At 26.8% G+C, this 24,648-nt stretch overlaps 1 protein-coding gene across 5 annotated transcripts in view; it reads right to left on the reverse strand.

Moving 5' to 3' along the window:
• Positions 1-24,648, reverse strand: part of Oamb (Octopamine receptor in mushroom bodies) — an 80,783-nt gene that overhangs the window by 20,887 nt on the left and 35,248 nt on the right. Inside the window, exons 1-2 of one of the 5 annotated variants that reach the window (XM_089174481.1) lie at positions 4,846-4,986; positions 4,013-4,198 (exon numbers count right to left, since the gene is read on the reverse strand). The exons of 3 other annotated variants lie outside the window; for them this stretch is intronic. The gene's annotated coding sequence lies outside the window, so the exon portion shown is untranslated. Of the gene's footprint in view, positions 1-4,012; positions 4,323-4,845; positions 4,987-24,648 lie in introns of those variants that run through there. One more of the 5 variants, XM_089174480.1, reaches the window with a different exon arrangement.

A 24,648-nucleotide genomic window follows, 5' to 3' on the forward strand; every position in this document is an offset into this window, starting at 1 on the left:
ATAACCTAAAATATTAATTGAAAAAATATTAAAAATTACAAAACTAATATGCAATATATACATAAAAGTAAGTAAAAAATTATTGAAAAATAATATTCGTGATTTAAAATCAATTTCTATATATATATGTATATTAAATTTGAATCACCGTTAAATTAATGGAATAACATAACCTAAAATGTAACCCTAAAATATCAATTGAAAATCTTCGACAATTTTCAATCATTTCAAGATACGAGTAGAATATTATTATTATAAAATAAATCAAGAAATTCTTTGTTTTTTTTTTTTTTTGAAAAATTTACTACAATGTTGATAGCAATAAAACTGTAAAGTTTTTTCTCATTAACTGTCGTTTTTCATTTAATTTCATTTAATTTCATTACCATTTCATTTTATTCCTTTATTTTTCTAACCCACGCAAATAAAATGTTTCTCCCACGAGAAGAAAATTTTTCAACGATCATTTTACACAAATTATGATGATCGTTATTAGAATATATATATATATATATATATATATATATATATATATTTAATATTTAATATATAGAATATATTATCCATAATATTGTAATAGTAAAAAAGTTTTCCAGAGAAGCAAGTTTTGCACAACGAAATTAAAAAGAAAGAAAAAAAAAGAAAAGAACAAACTTTCAGGAAAAATAAAAAAGAAAATCAAAAGAAAGCAAAAAAAAAAAAGAAAAAGAAAGGTTGGGGGTTAAACTTTCCGCATCCTTACTTTTTTTCTATTTTTATTATTAATTTTTTATTCCAACCCCCTATCAACGTGTCCCGTCAACAACAACAGGTCTTATCAATATTTTACACTTTAACGTTGGTTCATCAAATTTTACATAATCCGTTAACAATTTTACACAATTTTACACAATTTTACACAATTTTCTTTTGTTAATCAATATCAAATATTATTAATAATAAATTAATTATTAAATTTTAAATATATTTAATATTTCTATAATATTACAATAAATATAAATTAATAAATGAATAAATTATAATTAATATAAATATTATTACTAGATAATATAATATTTTAATTAATATAAAATATTATTATAATATAAATATTAATTATATCTCATAATATTTTAAATAATATAAAATATTTTTATAATATAATTATAATTAATTTTAAATATATATGTATAATATTATTATAATATTGTAATAAATATAAATTAATAAATAAATTTAATTAATATAAATATTAATTATATCTAATAATATTTTAAATAATGTAAAATAATTTTTCAATAAAATTATATTCTTCAATATTAAACAAATATTAATTTAAAACTAAATGGCTGATTAAATCGTTTACACTCGGCTAATTTTGTTCTTTTATTTTCTTTCTTACTTCAAATCGGTAATCTCTGTAAACAATAAAAATATTAAGAAAAGTTTTTAAATTCGTTCGATTAAAATTATTCAATTTTTTTTCTTCTTTCTTATTTCTCTCTCTCTCTCTCTCCCTCTCTCTCTTACACATTGATAAAATTCGAAGTTATCGAGGGTAGGGGGTGTCTTTTTAAAAGAATAATTTATGATCTCGAATAAAAGAAACGGACCGGATCAAAACGTAGGAAGATTTTTATCCACGATTCCTCGTCCCCTCGTTAAATATCCCTCTCCCCCCTCCTCTCTCCTCTCTATTTTACTCATCACCTTCTACAACCCCCTACTAACCACCCCTCCCTCCCTCCTCCCCCAATCTATCCTATCGTATGAAACGACGAAGAAGACGCGCTTGCGTTTCACTTCATTAATCTTTCAGCAACACCCCCGTACGTTTATTCTACTCGTTCCACCACCACCCCCACCCCCAACACCCCCACCACTACCACCACCACCACCACCCCCTTTTATAACTTTCCACCAGTACTACTAATACCACTACCACCACTACTATCTCCAGCCCCCACCCTTCCACCACAATTTCTACCACTGACACCCACCACCCCCGCATCTTTTATCCCCCCTCTCTTTTATTCTACGACATATATGTACGTCACGTTATCGGATTCTTTTCTAATGTCTAAATCACGTCATCGCTGACCGTAAAAAGCACACACACATACACATAAACGCACAAAAAGATTCATATTTATATACTATATATATATATATATATATATATATATATATGTATATACATGCACGAAAAGATATTCACAACGTTTTTTAAAGGTTTATTCCCACCCACTTGAATGAAGGGTTTTTGTAATGTTTTGAGTCATAAAAAATTTAAATTTAATAAAATATATTATATATTATGTATATACGTATATGTTGGTTGAAAAATTATGAACTGGAATATAATGATATGTTAATATACAGTATCCAATAAAATGGAATAAATAAATAAATAAAATGAATATGAAAAAATATGAAAGTTTATTTGAATCATTTGTATGAACTTTTTGCAACAATTTCGATAATAAATAAATATAAATTAAATGCAACATATGTAAAAATTATTTGAAAATTGACAATGATAATATAAAATATTAAGTAAAAAATAAATAAATAAATAAATAAATAAATAAATAAATAAATACAATGAAAAAATAATGAAAGTTTATTAAAACCACTTGAATGAACCTTTTTGTAACGATTTGAGTAATACAAAAATAAATTAGATGCAATATATGTAAAAATTATTTGAATTGACAATAATTATATAAAATATAAAATATAAAATAAATAAATAAATAAATAAATAAATACAATGAAAAAATAATGAAAGTTTATTAAAACCACTTGAATGAACCTTTTTGTAACGATTTGAGTAATACAAAAATAAATTAGATGCAATATATGTAAAAATTATTTGAATTGACAATAATTATATAAAATATAAAATAAAAAATAAATAAATAAATAAATAAATAACTAAATACAACGAAAAAATAATGAAAGTTTATTAAAACCACTTGATTGAATGAACCTTTTTGTAACGATTTGAGTAATACAAAAATAAATTAGATGCAATATATGTAAAAATTATTTGAATTGACAATAATTATATAAAATATAAAATAAAAAATAAATAAATAAATAAATAAATAACTAAATACAACGAAAAAATAATGAAAGTTTATTAAAACCACTTGAATGAACCTTTTGCAATAATTCGAGTAATAACAAAAAATATAAATTAGATTTATTGAAATATGTATATTAGTTCAATTGAAAATTACATAAATTGACAATGAAATATAAAATTTAAAGTAAAATATATAAATAAATAAATAAATAAATAAATAAATAAATAAATAAATAAATAAATAAATAAATAAATAAATAAATAAATAAATAAATAAATAAATAAAATGAATAAATAATGAAAGTTTATTACAATCATTTGAATGCACCTTTTGCAATAATTCAAGTAATAATAAAAAATATAAATTAAATTTATTGAAATATATGTATATATATATATATATATATATATTAGTTCAATTAAAAATTACATGAATTGACAATGAAATATAAAATTTAAAGTAAAATATATAAATAAATAAATAAATGAATAAATAATGAAAGTTTATTACAATCATTTGAATGCACTTTCTGCAATAATTTGAATAATACAAAAATATAAATTAAATGTAATGTATTATACACATATATATATAATTTATTTAATATTAATTAAATTATAAAAATTACAAGAATTGTGATAATGATATTATCATTTGTAATATGAACTTAAAACTAAATAAATCAATCAATAAATACAATCAAAAAAAAAAAAAAATAATGAAAGTTAAATTCAACCACTTGATTATGAACCCTTTGTAACAATTCAAAAAATAAAAAAAAAATATAAATTAGATGCAATATATATATATATATTAATTCAATTAACAATTACTTAAAGTGTCAAGAATAATATGAAATAAATAAATACAATGAAAAGATAAAATAAAAAAAGATCTATAGATCGATAGATCTCGATATCTAAAGAATTGAAAGAACGCACCTGTACTTTCAAAAGTAGTGCAACGTGACATTCCAGTTTTTCAGGAAGGACCAACTTGAAGATGATCGAATGCCGAAAGATACAAGTAACAACACACTTTAAAGTTAAGTAACCATCTACTGACTGAGTGAGATGAAATATCATCATCTATCTCTCTTTATCTCTCTCTATTTTTATCTATTCAATCTTTATCCATAAATCATTTCATTTAAATATTAGATAGACATACATACATATACATATATACATATATGTATACTTAAATAAACTTAGGTAATAAAATTTTCAAAAGATGAAACTAAATTTAAAAAAAAGAAAAAACAAAAATACCACGAAGAAATATTAAAAAACAAATTGGTTAAAATCTAAAATAAAAAAAAAAAACACATACACGCGTATACATGCATATATTATAAAATCTTATAGAATAAATGTTAATAAAAGATAAAAAATAAATTACGGAATTGAGAAAGGCAAATATCATCAAAAAACATTGAAAGACTATTGGTTACAATTTAAAATAAAAAAAAACACACACACACATATAATAAAATTTAATATATGTTTATAAATTAAATTTCAATAAATAAAAAAAAAGAAATAACACATTGAACACATTGAATAAAATCTAAAAAAAAAACACACATACACACATATAAATATATATTATAAAATCTAATACATATTTATTTATTAAATTTCAATAAATAAAATAAAAAATTAATAACAAATTGAATAAAAATTAAAAAAAAAAAAATATAAATACACATATACATATATATGTATACAAAGAATAAAAATATAAATATTTTTATATAAAATAAAAATTTTACAACGAAATTGATGTCCCGTGATAGAAAAACATAAAGTGTGTGTATACGAGAGAGAGAGAGAAATAGAAAGAGAAAGAGAAAGAGAGAGAGAGAAAGAGAAACATCCGCGAGTTAAAATACTCGCATAAATAAAAAAAAAAAACAATAATATCGTTCCGTTCACGGCGCGAGTTACGAGCGCACTGACAAAATCCGGGCGTCCCGTACAAAACTGCATTCGCATGCGCGTTCTAGAATTCACATCCAACCACCACCACCACCACTATCACCAACAACCACCACCACCACCACTACCACCACATCATCTTCTCTATCTCAACCATTCTCATCCTCTTTTCTCCTCATTCACCACCACCACCACCACCACCACTACCCACCCACCTACCACTATCACGCAACTACTAAAACACTATCACTACTACTACTATTACTATTACTATTACTATTACTATTACTATTACTACTACTATCATAATCTTCTATCTTTCACTTCATATCCACCTTTTCATCCTCTCTTCCCGGTAACATCGAACAACGCACCACACACCACCCACACGTAGAAAGAGTGACACAGAACGCACGAAATACTTTCTTTCTCTTGAAAAAATAATAGAGAGAGAGAGAGGGAGAGAGAGAGAGTGAATGCACACGAGACTGCACTGCACTGCACTGTACTGTACTGTACTGTACTGCACTGCACTGCATTAAACTGCACGCGATTCTTTGACTAACCGGTTATGTGCACGATGATTTCTACCCACTCTAATTTTTTTTTCTTCTTCTTATCTATCAATCTCATTCTTTTTTTTTTTTTTTTATCTATTTTTATATTATATATATATGTTGTTTTATATTTATACTATTACTAGGATGCTCCGACCACGAGTTGTTGTGGTTTTGTTACAAAATGTTGATTTAATTTGATTCGAAACTATTTAATAAAATTGTAACAACACACCAAAATAATAATTACAATTAGAATGAAATAAATAAAATAATAATAATAATACATGGAAAACTATGAAAAGTAAGGTTAGTTACGTCACATGTAAATCTGAATATATTCAAATAATTGAATTGTAATACAGCACCATCTATTGAGAAACTTGCAGTTTTCTTTTTAATCTTTCAATAATAAATCCTTTAAATTAGCGACAAAAAAAAAGCTACAAAATAAACGCGAGAAAAACTAAGCCTATATTCTAAGTTAATAGCATACTAAATAATACAACAATTAATAATGGCATCCATAAAGTAATGATACTCGAAAAAAATAGAAAAAGATAGGTTATGTCATATGTAAATTTGAAAAAAGTATGACTTGAATATATGTAAATATTCCCATTGTAATACAGTGCCATCTATCGAATAATTGCAGTACCTAGATACTTATAATGATGATTATATTAATTTATTTTTATTATTTTATTGTTTGTGTGTGTGTGTGTGTGTGTGTGTAGGTAATACAATCTTGCAGGTTTTTTTTTATACTTCATTCATACATGGTTTCCATGTTGTACATGTACGAATTCGGTTTTCCTATTAATTAATGGTAATATGATATAACACATAGTAATATGTGTACAATTATTATTATTATTATTATATTATTACTATTATTATTATTGTTATTATGTAAATGAGTATTAATAGAGTTACCATTCATTTATTTTTAGAAACATTTGTCAAGCATGATTTTAGGTTATTTGGAAAGTAATTAAGTTTTTTCTTGACACATTTTTAGAATTAGTTAATGCAAAATTGGCAAATAACAACACGTGGAATTGTTAAGAGAGTTTTAAACATTTATCAAATGAAACTATTTAAACCCACTTGAAAATCCTAAGTTTAACCTCGAAACAAAAATTGTTTTTATTTAAACAAAAACAAAACGAAAATACTTTGCGTACAACCTAATATAATGGATATTATTTGACTAGTCCAACCTAATTAATAGCCTTCCAATTATTTACATATATATATGTATATATATTTAAAAAAGATAAAGAAAGAAAGAAAGAAAGAAAGAAAAAAAAATATAATTACGATATTATTTAATTTTATCTTGAAATTTTTCAAAGTCTTGAAAATTATATTCAATAATGAATAAAATAAATGTCATGTGAACATATATTAATTAATATTTATATATATATATATATATATATGTACATATATATTTAACAAAGATAAAGAAAGAATAAAAAAAGTCTAGTTATGATTTTATTCAATTTTATTTGACAATCTTTGAAATCGAAATGATTCTTTTAAAATAATGAATAAAATCAAAGGTATGGTGAACACACACACACACACACACACACACACACACACACACACACACACACACACACACATACATTAATTAAATTAAAAGAAGCCATTTTTCAATTAATTAAATATTATTGGAAAATTATTTAAAATGTTACAGATACAATCATAAGTTAAAGAATTTTTAAACAATTCTTACTAACCAATCAATCAATCAATCAATCTGTTGAATCGGCTAAATTGTTATTGATCAATCAATTGGGTAAAGGATCTTTTTGACAAAAGATTTTTGTGAAAACATGCCAAAAGTTTAATCTTCGTAATCCGATTATTTATTAAATTTTCGGATAAATTCCTGTAAGCTGTTAACAGGACAATTATTTAAGAGGAATACTAACGTTAGATAGTAGTATCACGAGTTTGTTCGTTGTTCGTTCAAGCCTACGATACTTTAGACCAGAGTGGCTAGTATGCTAAACTAAACTTCCGCCATAACCACTACTCTATTCTGTCCTTTGATGTTCTCTCTAGTGTGGTAGGGCAAACATACTCATCATATATATATATATATATATATATACATATGTTACTATAAAAATGTAGAATTTCAATTATTTGTAAAATAATCAACTAATTCATGAAATACACTAATTTGCTAAAATATGAGATAGAATATAATTTTATACTTTCATTATGTAATATTAAAATAAATAAATATATTGAATAAAAATCATTTGTTAAACAATATAATTGAATTTAATTTAATAGAATTTATAAGAATATAAAATTTAATAGAATATAATTAGATATATATATAATATATTAATTATAATATTATTATTAATTTAAATTAATTATATATAATATATATAATATATAATATATTATAATATAATATAATAATAAATATAATAATAATATAAATAATAATAAAATATAATATAATATAATATAAAATATATATAAAAATAAAATAATATATTTATAATAAATATATTATAATAAATTATTAAATATATAATATATAATAAAAATAATAGAATAATAATATAATATTAATTATATTTATTATATATTATTTTATTATTATTACATATTTACAATATTATATATAAATTAATAAAACATAATATAAAGCAAACTATTAAACAATTTGTTTTTTTTTTTTAAGTACAAGCTTTGTTGTAAACTATTGAACAATCTAATTAAATTAATATTTTATCTAATAATTTCCTAAAAAAAAACAAAAAAAAATAAACAATAATTTTACAAGTGTCATATAAAATTATTGTTTATTTCATTTAAAAATGTCCAAGTTATTTCTTCTAACATTAAAAAAAGCTTTTAATATAAATTAATTAAAATATTTATACATTTTTTTTAATATTATACATATTACAAGAGTGTTTTGAAAAAGTTCACATAGAAATTTATTATCAACAAATCTTTATATTATATTTTGCACCCTATATCTTTCAAAATCATTTTTGCTTTGAATCGTTTGGAAAAAAAAAAACACACACACACACACACACAAGCCTTGTTGCCATTCAATAGCTGTACAAACATTTCTCCCAATCAAATGTAGATGAAAAATAAGCGAATAAAAAATAGAAAGAAAAAAGAGAAAAATCAAATGATAGAAAGAGAAAATAAATTAGACTAATTTGAAAAGAGATCGTGGGGAAATTAGTTGATTGAATAATTTCATAGATTGAAAACCATTTCAATAGATATTTCGATATATACACTTCATAAGTCGATCTGGTGGTATACTTAGCACAGTTCGATGAGTTTCTACTTAACTTAATTGAAATTAATTGAAACTATCTCTCTCTCTCTCTCTCTTTCTCTCATGATCTATCTACATTACTTCATATAGATCTACACTAATATACCTAAAGAAATGATACATATATGCATATTGATTTCCAAATTGGAAGGTTCAATGTGTTCGAAATTACTTTTGCCATAATTTTCCTATCTTTCAATTGAAAATAATAAAAATTAAAAAAAATCTAATTCAAGCATTTTTCTACCATTGTCAAAGTTAATAATGAAATTTTAATAATAATATAATTAAGATTAGTTAGCTCATCGAACTAACTGAGATAATCATGACTCTTTGGTAATAAACAAATAATTGCGATTATAAATTGAGATTTAAACTATCCTATCTTTCAAGTTAGATGAAACTGCACACAATGTGGAAAATTTTTATTAAAATTGATTCAGTAGTTTAGGAGTCCATTGCAGACAAACAACGTGACACACGTAATTTATATATATTAAGATAATATAATATAATACAATAATAATATAAAAATTAGGTTGGAAACTAATTGATTACGGATTTTGTCGATAGATGGCTTTTAAAATCATCAATGACTTAGTTGCCAACCCAATAATATAATTATAAATATTGAAATATAATAGCAAAACTATTAAAACGTACAAACTCTTAGCTAAGTACAAATTTTCTTATTTTTTTTTCGATAAACAAAAAAGAAAAAAGAAAATAAAAATAAAAACAGCAACCAATTTACCATTTTCTTAGAATTGTCAAATGAAGTGATAAAATGTTGTAATAAAAGTCAAAACACCAAGGGGAAAGTATTCAAACGAATGAACTCATGGCAATTGTAATTTTCTTATCTTTCAATAGAAAAAAAAAAAAAATTAAAAAAAAAAAACAAAAGACAATTTAAGCATTTTCTTAGAATATTGTCAAAGTAAATGATGAAAATGTGATAATAAACGTTAAAACACATAGAAGGAAGTATTAAAACAAACCACAACTCATGGTAATAATAATTGTCTTATCATTCAATAGACAAAAAAAAAAAAGAAAAAAAACAAAAGACAATTTAAGCATCATTTTCCTAGAATTGTCAAAGTAAATGATGAACATTTTGTAATAAACGTTAAAACACATAGGAGGAAGTATTAAAACGAACAAACTCATGGGCAAGTGCTTTATAAAACGTATAAGCAAGGTACCACCACCACCACCATCACTACCACCATCACCTCCTCCTCCTCCTCCTCCTTCTCCACCTTTTCCCCCGTTCTTCTTCTGTTCTATCGTATACTATCGTATATTGCCCACCCTAGCTGTACAATATGCATAAGTTAAAGTGCAGCGGAGAACAAGGCCAAGTACTTAACAAGGCATTATTAACTTCGAAATGTCTGCGGAGAGAAACTTGGAACTAGGAGATACGACCTTACGTAGACAAGATTTTCATAGTGTGCGAATTGGTTAGGGTGGGTAGGCAGGCAGCCACCATCTGCTACAAATATGTTTTACAATGTTACACCCCCCCCCTTCTTTATTCATCATACTTGCTAAATCAAGTTCTAATTGAGACTACAGACTATTTAAATGACTCAACTATTTATAGATACCATCCCTATTACAAATTTATTGTATAATCTATATTAAACCTAACTGTAATTTACTAAGTTCTGTATATTTGATATCAATAGCATCATGGTTTCTTTTCTGTATTTTTTTTTATTGGAAAAATCATCTATCTCATAGTTATTTGATTTTAATCATCCAATTAGAATTAAATAATATTATTAAACCTAACTGTAATTTATAGAGTCCTGTATATTTGATATCAACATCATCATGGTTTCTTTTCTGTATTTTTTTTTATTGGAAAAAATCATCTATCTCATAGTTATTTGATTTTAATGATTCAATAAGAACTAAATAATATTATTACACCTAACTGTAATTTACAAATTCCTGTATATTTGATATCAATAGCATCACGGTTTTTTTTTTATTTGAAAAAATCATCTATCCTCATATACTAATGGTACCCATAGTTATTTGATTTTAATGATCCAATAAGAACTAAAACACATTATTACACCTAACTGTAAATTTCAGATTTTCAAAGTTCTGTATATTTGGTATCAACAACATCACGATTTCTTTTCTATATTTTCTTTTATTGAAAAAAATCATCCCTTATACTTTTTTGATTTTAATCATCCAATTAGAATTAAATAATATTATTAAACCAAACTGTAATTTATAGAGTCCTGTATATTTGATATCAATAGCATCATGGTTTCTTTTCTGTATTTTTTTTTTATTTGAAAAAATCATCTATCCTCATATACTAATAGTACCCATAGTTATTTGATTTTAATAATTCGATAAGAACTAAAACACATTATTACACCTAACTGTAAATTTCAGATTTTCAAAGTTCTGTATATTTGGTATCAACAACATCACGGTTTCTTTTCTATATTTTCTTTTATTTAAACAAAATCATCCCCTATAGTTTTCTGATTTTAATCATACAATAAGAACTAAATAATATTATTAAACCTAACTGTAATTTATAGAGTCCTGTATATTTGATATCAATAGCATCACGGTTTTTTTCTGTATTTTTTTTTATTTGAAAAAATTATCTATCCTCATATACTAATGGTACCCATAGTTATTTGATTTTAATGATCCAATAAGAACTAAAACACATTATTACACCTAACTGTAAATTTCAGATTTTCAAAGTTCTGTATATTTGGTATCAACAACATCACGATTTCTTTTCTGTATTTTCTTTTATTGAAAACAATCATCCCCTTTAGTTTTTTGATTTTAATCATACAATAAGAACTAAATAATATTATTAAACCTAACTGTAATTTATAGAGTCCTGTATATTTGATATCAATAGCATCACGGTTTTTTTCTGTATTTTTTTTTTATTTGAAAAAATCATCTATCCTCATATACTAATGGTACCCATAGTTATTTGATTTTAATGATCCAATAAGAACTAAAACACATTATTACACCTAACTGTAAATTTCAGATTTTCAAAGTTCTGTATATTTGGTATCAACAACATCACGATTTCTTTTCTGTATTTTCTTTTATTGAAAACAATCATCCCCTTTAGTTTTTTGATTTTAATCATACAATAAGAACTAAATAATATTATTAAACCTAACTGTAATTTATAGAGTCCTGTATATTTGATATCAATAGCATCACGGATTTTTTCTGTATTTTTTTTTTATTTGAAAAAATCATCTATCCTCATATACTAATAGTACCCATAGTTATTTGATTTTAATGATTCAATAAGAACTAAAACACATTATTACACCTAACTGTAAATTTCAGATTTTCAAAATCCTGTTGTATATTTGATATCAACAACATCCCAGTTTCAACATTTGCTTTTATTTTTATTCGAACAAAATCATCAATCCCTAATATACTAATCTTACCCATAGTAATTTGATTTTAATGATCAAAGATATAAATCTAATATTTCAACATGATTAAACCTTGTTGATTTAAATCAGATCAATATGATCAACGAGTTATTGAGATGTGTCACCGATAAGGCTTGAACATTGAAATAAAGGGCAGACAAAAGAAACGTTGGACGTAGGGAAAGAAAAAGAAAAAAAAAGAAAAAAAAAAAAAAAGAATAAAAGAAACGAAAGAGAATGAACTAAAAGGGAACAACGAAATGAACTGAGGGACAACCAGGGGTTAAAAAAAAAAAAAAAACTAGAAAGAAAATGTTTGTGATATCTCCAAACACAATCTTGATTCTTCTTCTCTCTCTCTCTCTCTCTCTCCATTTTTCTCTTTTTTTATTTTCTTGACGACAAAATTAGAATCATAATTGACAAACCCCATAGAATTCTCAAGGAAGTGTATTACGTATTATAATAAAAAAATGTCTCCTCTTTCCTATGAATAAAGAAAAAGGGAAAAGAGAAAAAAGAAAAGGTCAAATATAAATGAAAGAAAGAAAAAAAAAATAACCTACAAATAAAAAAAAACGGGGGGAGGGGGGGGAAATCAAAGGTTATAAGTCGTTCGTTTCAACAGCAAGCAAGCAACCATATTATTCAATCCCTGTGTGACCCTTCGTACCTTTCGAATACTACCAACTATTAATTTTCCATTTTCCTTTTTTTTATTTTTTTATTTTTTTTTTTCATTAGTTAGTTATCAATTTTCTAACCTATAAATAATTGTCCCATTGAAATATTTTCAAGCCTATTAATAATTATTTTCAAATTACATTTAAATCCTACGATTATTTTTTATTTTTTATTTTTTTATACAATAGAAGAAATGTATAACAGTTCATGAATCAAAAAATAGGTTAGAGAATATTTCTGATTTATTCAGCCCTTAAGTTAAAATTCAAACGAAATGAAGTAATCTAAAATATAATAAAAAAAAATAATAATAATTTTATATAATATGTAAGTTCATTGCAAAAAAAAAAACAAGTAGAAAAAAATTGAAATAAATAATCAGAGTAATATTTAATAAAATGATTATAATAATTCTAACCTTAAAATTCAAACGAAGTGAAGAAATCCAATATAAAATAATATAATTTTACACACATAATTTCCTTACAAAAAAAAAAGAAACAGAAATAAATAATTAACATAATATATTAATAAATAATAATAATAATAATAATAATAATAATAATAATAATAATAATAATAATAATAATAATAAAATATGTTTAAAATAATATCACGATGCACGTTAATCGAATAGAGAATTCAATGTTACCTCTTAAACCTTAACCCAAGACAAAATATACAAGGTGAGATATATATACATGTATATACTACAAGAGTAAGGTGTGTATAGGTGTGTATGTATGTGTGTGTGTGTGTGCAACTACGTCGACATTTTCTTATTCCAGAGTAGCTCTACAAGTGGTTGATACGCGTTTATGTGTCCTCCCCTAACGTAGGGAGAAACACATAGGAACCCCTGTTACTTTACTTGCTTGGCTACAGTTTGAAATGAAATTGCAGAATTCCAAGAATCGTCACGATTTATAATACCACTACCATCAACTCCCACCCATCAATACTTTCAATATTCTATACAATATATATATATATTTTTTTTTGCTAACAGGATGAAAATAATATTCAATAATTAAAACCTGAAATTGATAGGTTAGGATTCATCATAAATTGTACATAAAATGTAATTAATTCTTTGCTGTACAGAATTACAATGTGAAATAAAATAACCCTATATATGTTGCATAGAAATATTATTGTATTACAGTGCATCAAAATGGCGGTGGTGGTGATGCTGGTGGTGGGGGAATACTTGTAATTCCACCATAGTTCAAAAAGTTAACACAAAAACCTTTCTACTTCTTCTTCTTCTTCTTCTTCTTCTTCTTATTTTTCTGTTTCTATCCATCTACGTGATTGTTGTTAGAAAAATTCTCAACAAGATTTTATTTATAAAAAAATAAATGTTTTTTAAAATCCTCTAATATATAATAAATCGAAGCAAAGTATATCCTAAAGGAATAAAATACAGTGTGACCTTTATCGTGTGTCCCTTTAACTTTTCTTATTCCAACTAAAGTTTCACCCCCTCCTTCCCCTCCCCCACGATAAAAAGGAAGTTTCATATATACATATATATATATAACAAGTAGTAGAGTTTCAACTCCCCCTCCTCACTCTTGTCGTCAATGAAACTTGCATTTACGGTGTTCTTCTGTTTGATAGGTCAAACGTTCACAAGTGCATAGTAATACTGCAAGCCTCCCCTTTACCCTTTCTCTTCCACCTTTCCACTACCCCTTATCCTCCCTCCAGCCAACCGTAGTGCAAACAAACGCACAATCCACCCCCGATGCAACTTACACCACTACATTAACAACAACAATAACACTGTAAAGGAAACACCAACAACAACAACAACATTGTTTAGTTGTACAAATAATAATAATAATAATAATAACAAGAACAACAAAAATGTATGAACATATGAATAAAACAAAGGGTTGTTTTTTTTAACCACCATACAAACAAGTATTATATCGTTAGTGAGTATTGTTCTAACAAACCCACCTACGCAAAATCATCGTCTCATCGCTCGAGCAAACTTATTGTCCAGCAAAAGGCTATGGGGATTTTACCATATAGAAACTCTGATTTAATTGTTAACCGATCAACAGGAATATGTGTGTGGGAATGTGGGTGTTCATCACTACCATTCGTCCAATTCTCACGAATTAATGGACACTCCCTCCAACATTCCAACACCTACTCCAAATATCTCAGAACAAAACTGCGTTCATTGGTAACTCTATTTTTCTATCAATCCCCACCCCCATATCTGTATTATATATATATATATATATATATATATATATATATATATATATATATATATATATGCAATTCAAATAGCTCACTTTATCATTCCATCTCTCTTTTCTGTCGCAAATATTTTCAACCAATGACAAATATTGACAATCCTTCTCATCCCTACCATCCCCCATTCTTCAATCCTTCCCGTCATTCAACTGCTGCTTCCTATTCTCTGAGAATTAGAAAGCCATAGAGAAGTGGTGGGGGGAGAGGATGTGTAAAAGGTGAACTACCTAACCTACTCACCCCTCTCCTCCCCCTGCCACACCACTATCATACTAACTTCGGTCAATTGGGTTAATTAAATTGCAGACAATGCCTAAAGTGCGTTTTGATTCGAAAATACACACACACACACACACACACACAGACAGACAAGGAGAATGATTGAATGAGTTAGTGAGTTAGTAAGTTAGAGAGAGAAAGGAGAGAATATCGTGCATCGATAACCAATAATGTTCCATGAAATCAAATTGTTTTACGTTACGTCTTTCCCCTACCCCTAACTTTGCCCCTTTTTACCCCCCAACAGTTGAACCATTGGAAACTCAAAGCGTCGTTCGATATTTCTCATTCGTTAAAGTTTTACTAAGTAGTTCCAACCAATTAACGTTGAACATTTGAAAATTTAAGACTTCCCCCACCATCCCACAAAGATTTAACTCTCTCTCTCTCTTTCTCTCTCTGTTTAACTAATGATCGATGCTCAATTAATTTTCCATTTATTACTGGTACTATTTTGCAAATTACAAATATTCCATTTTTTTATATGTGAATTCTAAGAAAAAGTGTTGGTTGTAATCTCAAGATTAAAGTATAAATCCTGATGAGGGGTTACTCGAAAAAAAAAACTACCCTTTTCTTGCTTCTTCCTACATTTCTTACCCCCACTCCTAGATCCTTACCATCTCCTACCAACCTTTTCTCTCGATAACCTCTCACTCTCTTACTTGAACGTTCAATTCGCAAAGTTTCTAGAGGATTGATTTAATTATAACCTCCTACCCTTCCTACCCTCACTCCTCACCCCCCTCCCCCAATCCCCGATGCAGTCTTCTCTTACTGATATTCCAAACTGATTTTCTACGACGAGAGAACTTTAGCTTCGATTTTCCCTTTCCCTTATTCCCTTTTCCGTCTTTCGCGATATTTGATTGGCCGTAAGTAAAAAGACAGAAGCAGCGACGGATAAAAAAGAGTGGGAAGAAAATTGAGGGGCTTGAGGAGGGGATGATAGACGGTAGAGTGGGGGATTAAGAACTAAACGAACGAAACGAAACGAAACGAGACGAAACGGAACGAAACGAAGTGAAGTGAATGGGTAAACGAAGATCGAGGAAAAGAAATTGAATTGCAAGGAGGTGCTTACAAGAAGGTGGTGGCAAAAAGGTTCCACTGACTTAAGGGACGAGGGTTGAATTGGGGTGCCTGGCGTTGTAACTGGCATCGGGCGTTAAGTTGACGCCAGGATTTCACAAGTAGGCTAACTTCGACGAAACTTTGAGTATCTTCAAATTTTCAACACGAACACGGGAGGAAAAAAAACGATAGAAGAGGAAAAAAGGATGGAATAAAACAAAATAATAATAATAATAATAAAAAAAGGGAAATTTCTAAATTAGAAAAAAAAATACAGGTGAAAGTGCGTGACATAGCAATTTGTAAGATTTTTTTTTCTTTCTTTCTTTCTCTTTCCTCAATAATATTTTCCTTTCCCATTGGATGGGGTCAAAAGCAAATCGCGTGCCTGCATAATGTTTCACTGGTTGCACACAGTGAGTGCAATCTGCACAGTCAGCGTGTTACCAACTTTAATAAGCCTCATTGACATTCAGTCGGTGGAACGTGCCACCCACCCTCTTACCTCACCCTTCTCCCTACTCCCTTCTCTCCTTTACTCCTACTCCTTTCTCAACCCTCCTACCCTTGCACTTTACCTTCTCAACAATTACCAGCATCAAGTAGAACCCCTACGTATTTTCTGGATAAATATTAATCTTCTTTCATTCATTCTATCAACCCGTTCATTCTTTTTCTCAATGATATCGTAATTTAATGGTTCATTTTAATATTTTATTAATTAGTATAATTATATATTATATATTAGTAATATTTATGACTAATAAATTACTGTGTATTATTTTGATATTATATTATTTATTATTACTATTCAATTACTTTATTAATAATTCATATTAATTTATTATTAATTATTCTATTCCATTACAATATTTAATTTAATTATTATTATATAATAATTAATTTAAAATTTATATTAGATAATTAATAAATAAATGATTAACATTATATTCGTTTGTTTTATTACCATATAATATAACATTCATTAAATTAACGTATAATTATTTTGTGTGATCATTTTAATTCATTAAATTATATTAACATACAATTGTTTATAATCATTTCAATTGCTACCACATTTATCAAATAATTTTGTTAATATTAAAAATTGTTAATAATAAAATAAAAAAATAAAAAGCAGCTACCTCAACTTTATTTTGATACAACACGAAAGTCCAACGTGTGCCAAAGGCTAACCCAAAGAATTGAGTTTTGTGGTAAAAGGTTAGACGAAAGAGTAAGATAGAAATAAAAATAGAAGAAAAAAAAATCAAAGGTAGGGGTAGATGAAGCTAGGTGGTTGGTAAAAGAGAGAAGATGGTGGGGAAAGGGGATGGTAGAAAAGAGAAGTAGAGAAATGGTTTCTTTCAGTAGAAGAAGCATTGTGTTTCGTTTCACAAAGCAGACATTGGTGATGATGAGAGGAATAGGGATGAGGGAGTAGAATGGGGGTGAGGATTGGGGTGAGGTATGCACACGAACAGACTAGAGAGATGCCTAGAGGAGTCTATTGTTCTATTGGCGTATCACGATGAGGATGTTACCCTTCGGTGGCTTTGAAAAATTGTACTTATAGGTTTTCCTATAGGGAACACACCATAGATATTTTGCTATCAGCTTATGTCAAAATTTGAGTCAACTATATTCGAAAATTTGCATCTTCTATTTTATTTTATTTTTTATTCTTTTTTGTTCTTGCTTGTTCATTTACTCATTCGTTCGTTCGTTCGTTCGTTCGTTCGTTCGTTCGTTCGTTAGTTTGTTTGCTATGTGTGTGTGTGTGTGTGTGTGTTTAGGATTTATTTAAAAGTGTGTTTAAGTATGAAAGGATAAAAGGAAAAGGATAGATTAATAAGGATTCTTCCTTAAGTTCTAACGAAACTAAGTTTTAGATTCCTTCAGATTAAATCCCTAGGATTATCTTGAGAGTTCAAAGGATTATGAAATCGCATTGAGACTTTAATTAACGTGACCATTTGCAATGTAAAATTTCACTATCGACGGTTGGTTGGTTGATAGTAGACAATTTTCATGGAGATTAACGTCAACATGTTACATTCTATGATGAAAAATATATATATATATATATATTGTATATGCGTGTATAAAACACAGAACAAGGTAATAATTAACGTCAACATGTTATATTCTATAATGAAAAATATATGTGTATGTAGAAAACACAGAACATGGTAATAACACTTTGATTTTGTAATAGGATTAAACCTTTTGGTACTCCTGCCACTAATAGGAAAGGTTTATAACGAAAATTATGAAATTTATTACAATAATTATTTACAGAAATGTTAATATACTTTATTGTGATTTTATTGTGTTAGAAAAGTGTTCTGTTAAATCTAGTAATATCTAGTAATATTTAAATTATTAATAACTTATAATATAATTCATAATAAAATTATGAAGTTAACTACAATAATTATTATAGAAATGTTAATATACTTTATTGTGATTTTATTGTATTAGAAAATAATTCTGTATAATCTAGTTATTATTTAAAGATTATCTAAGTCTCTAAGTACTGCAAGTTTGCAATAGATGGTGCTGTATTACAATTCAATTATTTCACGTTATTTTTTTCCAGATTTAAGCATGGCATAACTAACCTTACTTTTTCTATTTTTTCGTGTATTATCTTAATATATATAAATTACGTGTCACGTTGTTTGTCCGCAATGGACTCTTAAACTACTGAACCGATTTTAATTAAATTTTCCACACTGTATGCAGTTTCATCCAACTTGAAAGATAGGATAGTTTATAATCTCAATTTATAATTGCAATTGACTTAAAGACGTGTGTATCGGATTCATTGTGAGCCACAGCAACGCGTCGCGAGGCACCCCTATTATTTTATATATTTCATTGTAATTTACTTAATAGTTTAGAAATATATTAAATTAACATTTTATAACAAAGCCACAGCAACGCATGGCCTGAGTATCTTAGTATATATATATATATATACAGGTGTACTTGTTGACCCAAATACGTACCCTTTTATTCATATATCGAATATATTCATCCCCACTATTTCTTACTCTTTTCTTTTCTTTCTAACCTTAGCCAAGATGCTTTTCCGACAAACCTATGAATATTTGAAATGAATACGTTTGTATCCACGTATCCTTAGTATCACCACGTATATTCTTATACTTTTCTTAAACCCTCTCCAATCAATCGTCAATATAACGTATAAGAATAAATATTTAAGATAAACCTTTTGCCATTTTCGTAGCACTTCTTTAGACTTACTCTTTAATTCAATAAAGAAAAAAAAAAAAATAATCAAAGAAAGAATGGAATAGTTAAATATATAGATAAATTCATTACACAGAATGATTTTCTTGGAACTGGGAAGGGTAATAACTTCTTTTTTTAAGTAACAATAGAAAAAAAATCATAAAGGAAAAAAGTTATATGACTAATCCAAATATTATACACAAAAATAATAATAATAATATTATTTATATTTTATTTTTTAAATTGATAACTAATACTGTTGCAAATAATCATTTAATTAATTAAAGAGTAATATTATTATTTGACAATCATCAAATAATTTAATCAATCAATTCAAAATTTGATATCCCAATAATCCTACAATGTAAAAAATAAAAAAGAAAAAAAAATTTGCACACATGAAACAAAACGAATATGAATTATTTTAATTAATTATACTAATAACAAAATTAAAAAAGAAAAAGAAAAAATAGAATACAGTATCACGTGACAGGTATTCAAATTTTCTTTGATATAAAATTGAAGGATAAAACTGTGTCACAATGAAGGGGAAAAGGGTGGGTAACAAACAATAATCACATTGTTGAAAATGGACGTATAGGTAAAAGAGGATGAGGAGGAGGAGGAGTAGAAGGAGGAGGAGGATGATGGAGGATGGTGGAAAGTGCGATAATAAATTTGGAACATGGGGGTTGGGTTGAGGTGTTGAAAAGGGTGCCATATCGACGTCAGCTAATTGCTCGGATAAATGTGTTTCATTTTAAGCGATTATCGTCACCGATTTGAAAATTTACAAGGCCATTCATTATAATGTTAACAAAATGTACTTACACGTAATACGATAAAGAACCGATAGCATATAGCAAGGCCTTGAAATTTAATATATTCATGGATAAATATAATATGTCGTTGTAACATGATTAAAAATAGAAAAATCATAATCAAATAGTAATCATTTGTGTAAATATATTAATATTTAAAATTATTCAACAAATATTAAATATAATAATAATAATATTATTGGGTTATCCGAAAAGTTCGTACAGATTTTTAACAGATGGCGTAAAGTTGTTTTTTTTTTGCTAAAAAACCTGAAAAGTTTTTTTTCAGGTTTTTAAGTTAGTCCATAAATTTTAGAAGTTATCCATAAAGATGGAGAAAGATTGTTTACACAGAATGCCACTTATATATAATTTAATAAATATAAATAATACCAAAAAACAAAACAAAAGAAAAAACTTAAATGCGTTGCGTTTTAATCTTCTGTAAAAATTTGGCACAAAATTTACGGACAATCCAATAATAATATTAAATATAAAATTAATACAATTCTTAATATGTTACAAAAATTACTCGATAAACGTGGTGTGGTAGGAATAAAAAAATAAAAATAGAAAAAATCCCAAAATCAAACAACAAAATGGAATACAATCAAAAATACTAAACTTATTGTATTATATTAAGTAAACGAAATCCACTTGGGTAGAGACAATCAATCTTGTGAATTACCGAAGAAGAATCGAACTAACCTGGGCAGCCTTTGGAAAGTTCAACTATATTCTAAGATCAAATATCCCCCCATCTGCCTTAAAAGGAAAGTCTTTAACCAGTGCGTCTTACCTGTGCTTACGTATGACGCTGAGACACTAACTTTAACAAAGCGCACAGCAAACAAAATTAGAGTAGCCCAGAGAACTATGAAGAGAGCAATGCTGGGCCTGTCTCTGAGAGATAAGATTCCCAACACAACCATAAGGAAGAAAAGTGGAGTAACCGACACCATAAAGAGGATTGCCAACCTTAAATGGAACTGGGCCGGACACCTAGCCAGAGTCAGTGATGATAGGTGGACAAGAAAGGTGACAGAGTGGAGACCTCGAGCTGAGGTTGCATTTCGCAACAGAGGAAGACCACCCACCTGATGGTCGGACGATATATAAAACGTATCCATTCCAACTGGATGAACGCAGTTTAGGACAAAGGTAGATGGAAACTATTACGGGAGGCTTACGTCCAGCTGTGGATGAGGATAGCTGACTGATGATGATGATGATGATTATTATTATTATATTATGTACATATTGTATTATTTCTATGTATTGTATCATCTATTAACTTTTCTAACATCTTTAATTATATTTTTAATATTTGTTTCATTCTATTTATATTTATTCTTTTTAAATCTCTGCCTTATTTAATATATAATAAATTTGATTCATTTAACGTAAAAATAACAACAAAAATAAAAATAAAAAACAAAAATCACGAATTAACTAATGAATATTCGAAATAGTGGACTCAAAAAATAAAAAAAAATAAATAAAATAGAAAGAAAAAAAAAAAAAAGCACAGATCTCCAGTGATTTTATAAAAGGGCTCTAAAAGCTAAAAAGCTTCCGTATGTCTGTGGACGATGATGCCGGGCAACGAATATAAATGAATTAGTAAAGAGTAGGGAGTAGGAAAGGAGGGAAGAGTGGAGGGGGGGGGGTGTTTAGTGAGAGTGGGGGTTAGGTGAGCTTTGAAAACATGGAAGGAAGTATTGGTTGAAAAATAAAACGAAATCAAGCCGTTTCGCTTTTTCTGCATTTACCTGTACGATTCACTCACTCACCCTTCCCTTCCACCCCCTACTTACTCCCTTCATTCACATATTACGTATATGTAGATGTACTTGAACTTTAACTTTCTCCCAAACCTCCCTCCCTCCCCCTCTAAAATAAAAAAAACAAAACGTGAGTACCCTTTTCGACGGATCTACAAATTACTAAAAAAAAAAAAGATCGTATTATGAGAAATAAATGAACAGAAAACACAAAACCAAAAAAAACAAAAAATAAAAAAATAAAAAAATAAAAAATCAAACAAGAAACGAAAAGAACCTCAAAAAAAAAAAAAAAAAGAAAAAAGAAGAGAAATGAAGTACCATTAAAACGAAGATTAAACTTTTGTTCTATTATACGAGTGTAATATGTAAAAAGAATGAAGGTAAATAAAAAAAAAAAAAGAGGAATAAAAATTGTAAAAACAAAATCGAAAGAATTTTAAAATAAAAATTGAAATTACAATTATTTTTTATATCATAGAATATTTGATTAATCTATTAATAAAAGTAAAAAAAAAGGAAAAATATCATGTGGGCAGATCACACGTGTTAGAAGTGAAACCTTCGAAAAGTAGTGAGGTTTTTTCCGAAAAGTAGTGAGGTTTTTTCCAAAATGTAATGAGGTTTTTTCACAAAGATGAGGTTTTATAACAAATTTTAATATATAACTGTATATATATATATTAGTATATATTTTAATATATACTGAATGTACTTTATATTTACTGTGTGTGTGTAATATTTTATATAATATTAATTTTAATAAACTATAATTTTAATATAACTAAGTATACTACTATAAAAACTTTAATATAACAACAACAATAACAACAACAACAAAATAACAAATAATCAAAAATAAAATATGAATAAATTAAAATTTATTTAAAAAACGAGAAGTCTATTAGTATAAACAGATACAAATGTAAACATGATTCTCTGTATACATTTATACATATATGTATATGTGTGTGTTATATATTTACACGAATGGGAATTAAAGCACCGACACAACGAATGGAGAACTGGTAGCGTTCTCATTTTCCGTTCGTTGAAGGTTTCAATACAAATTCGTACCCCGTAGCATTAATAATTAGCCTAATGACAAACCACCCTCTCTCCCTTCTCCGACCTTAGTCCCCGATTAACAGGCCAACCTAACGGATGTGAAGCTTACACGACAAACAACGAACAAATTTCGTCCCTTGATTTCGGATTCGGTTCAGTTTGGTTCAATTCGGTCGCGTTATTTCCAACAGATTAACAGTCAGTCTAGTTCTCTATGTGTGAATGTATGTGTGTTGTTTGATCGCATCTTTGGTTACATTTACGAAGGTGAAAATCACCTATCTGCCACCTCCTATTTCTCTCTCCCTCTCTCTCTCTTTCACACACTCATTCGGTCTACGAATTTACATTGATTTTGTTATTCAATTTTTTGTTTTTTATTTCTACGCAAAGATTATTCAACACTTAATTGATTATCAACAAATAATTATTCTATTTTAAAATTCAATATTATAGGAATGACAAATATAATAAAAATATGTGTGTGTGTGTGTGTGTGTTTATTGGTATTTGTTTATTTTAATAAAAAATAAAACAATTATTTGGTTAATAAATGATTTGTCAATTTTTAATATGCACACGATATGTCTCCTGTAAATATATATATATTTAATATAATTCTAAACTATTTCGTAAATTATAACACAACACTCAAAATAATACCACAATTATAATAAAATACATAAAATAATAACACAGGAACAAATATAAAAAGTAAGGTTAGTTATGCCATGCTTAAATCTGAAAAAAAAACACGTGAAATAATTGAATTGTAATACAACACCATCTATTGAAAACAGTACCTAAAGACCTACATAACCTCTTAATAATAAGTCCTTTTTAAATTAGCGATAAAAAATACAAAATAAACGCGAACAAAACTATCCTATTTTCTAAATTTACAAAAAATCACACAAAATAAACCAAAATTTCATTAAAATCAGTTCAGTAATTTCAAAATTCATTGAAAACCAACAGTATGACACTGTATTTTTATACATAAAGAAGATATATATATATATGTGTAT

Source organism: Polistes dominula, unplaced genomic scaffold, assembly GCF_049000335.1.
Source record: "Polistes dominula isolate Pdom_NZ unplaced genomic scaffold, Pdom_raw_medaka contig_83, whole genome shotgun sequence".
NCBI lineage: Eukaryota > Metazoa > Arthropoda > Insecta > Hymenoptera > Vespidae > Polistes > Polistes dominula.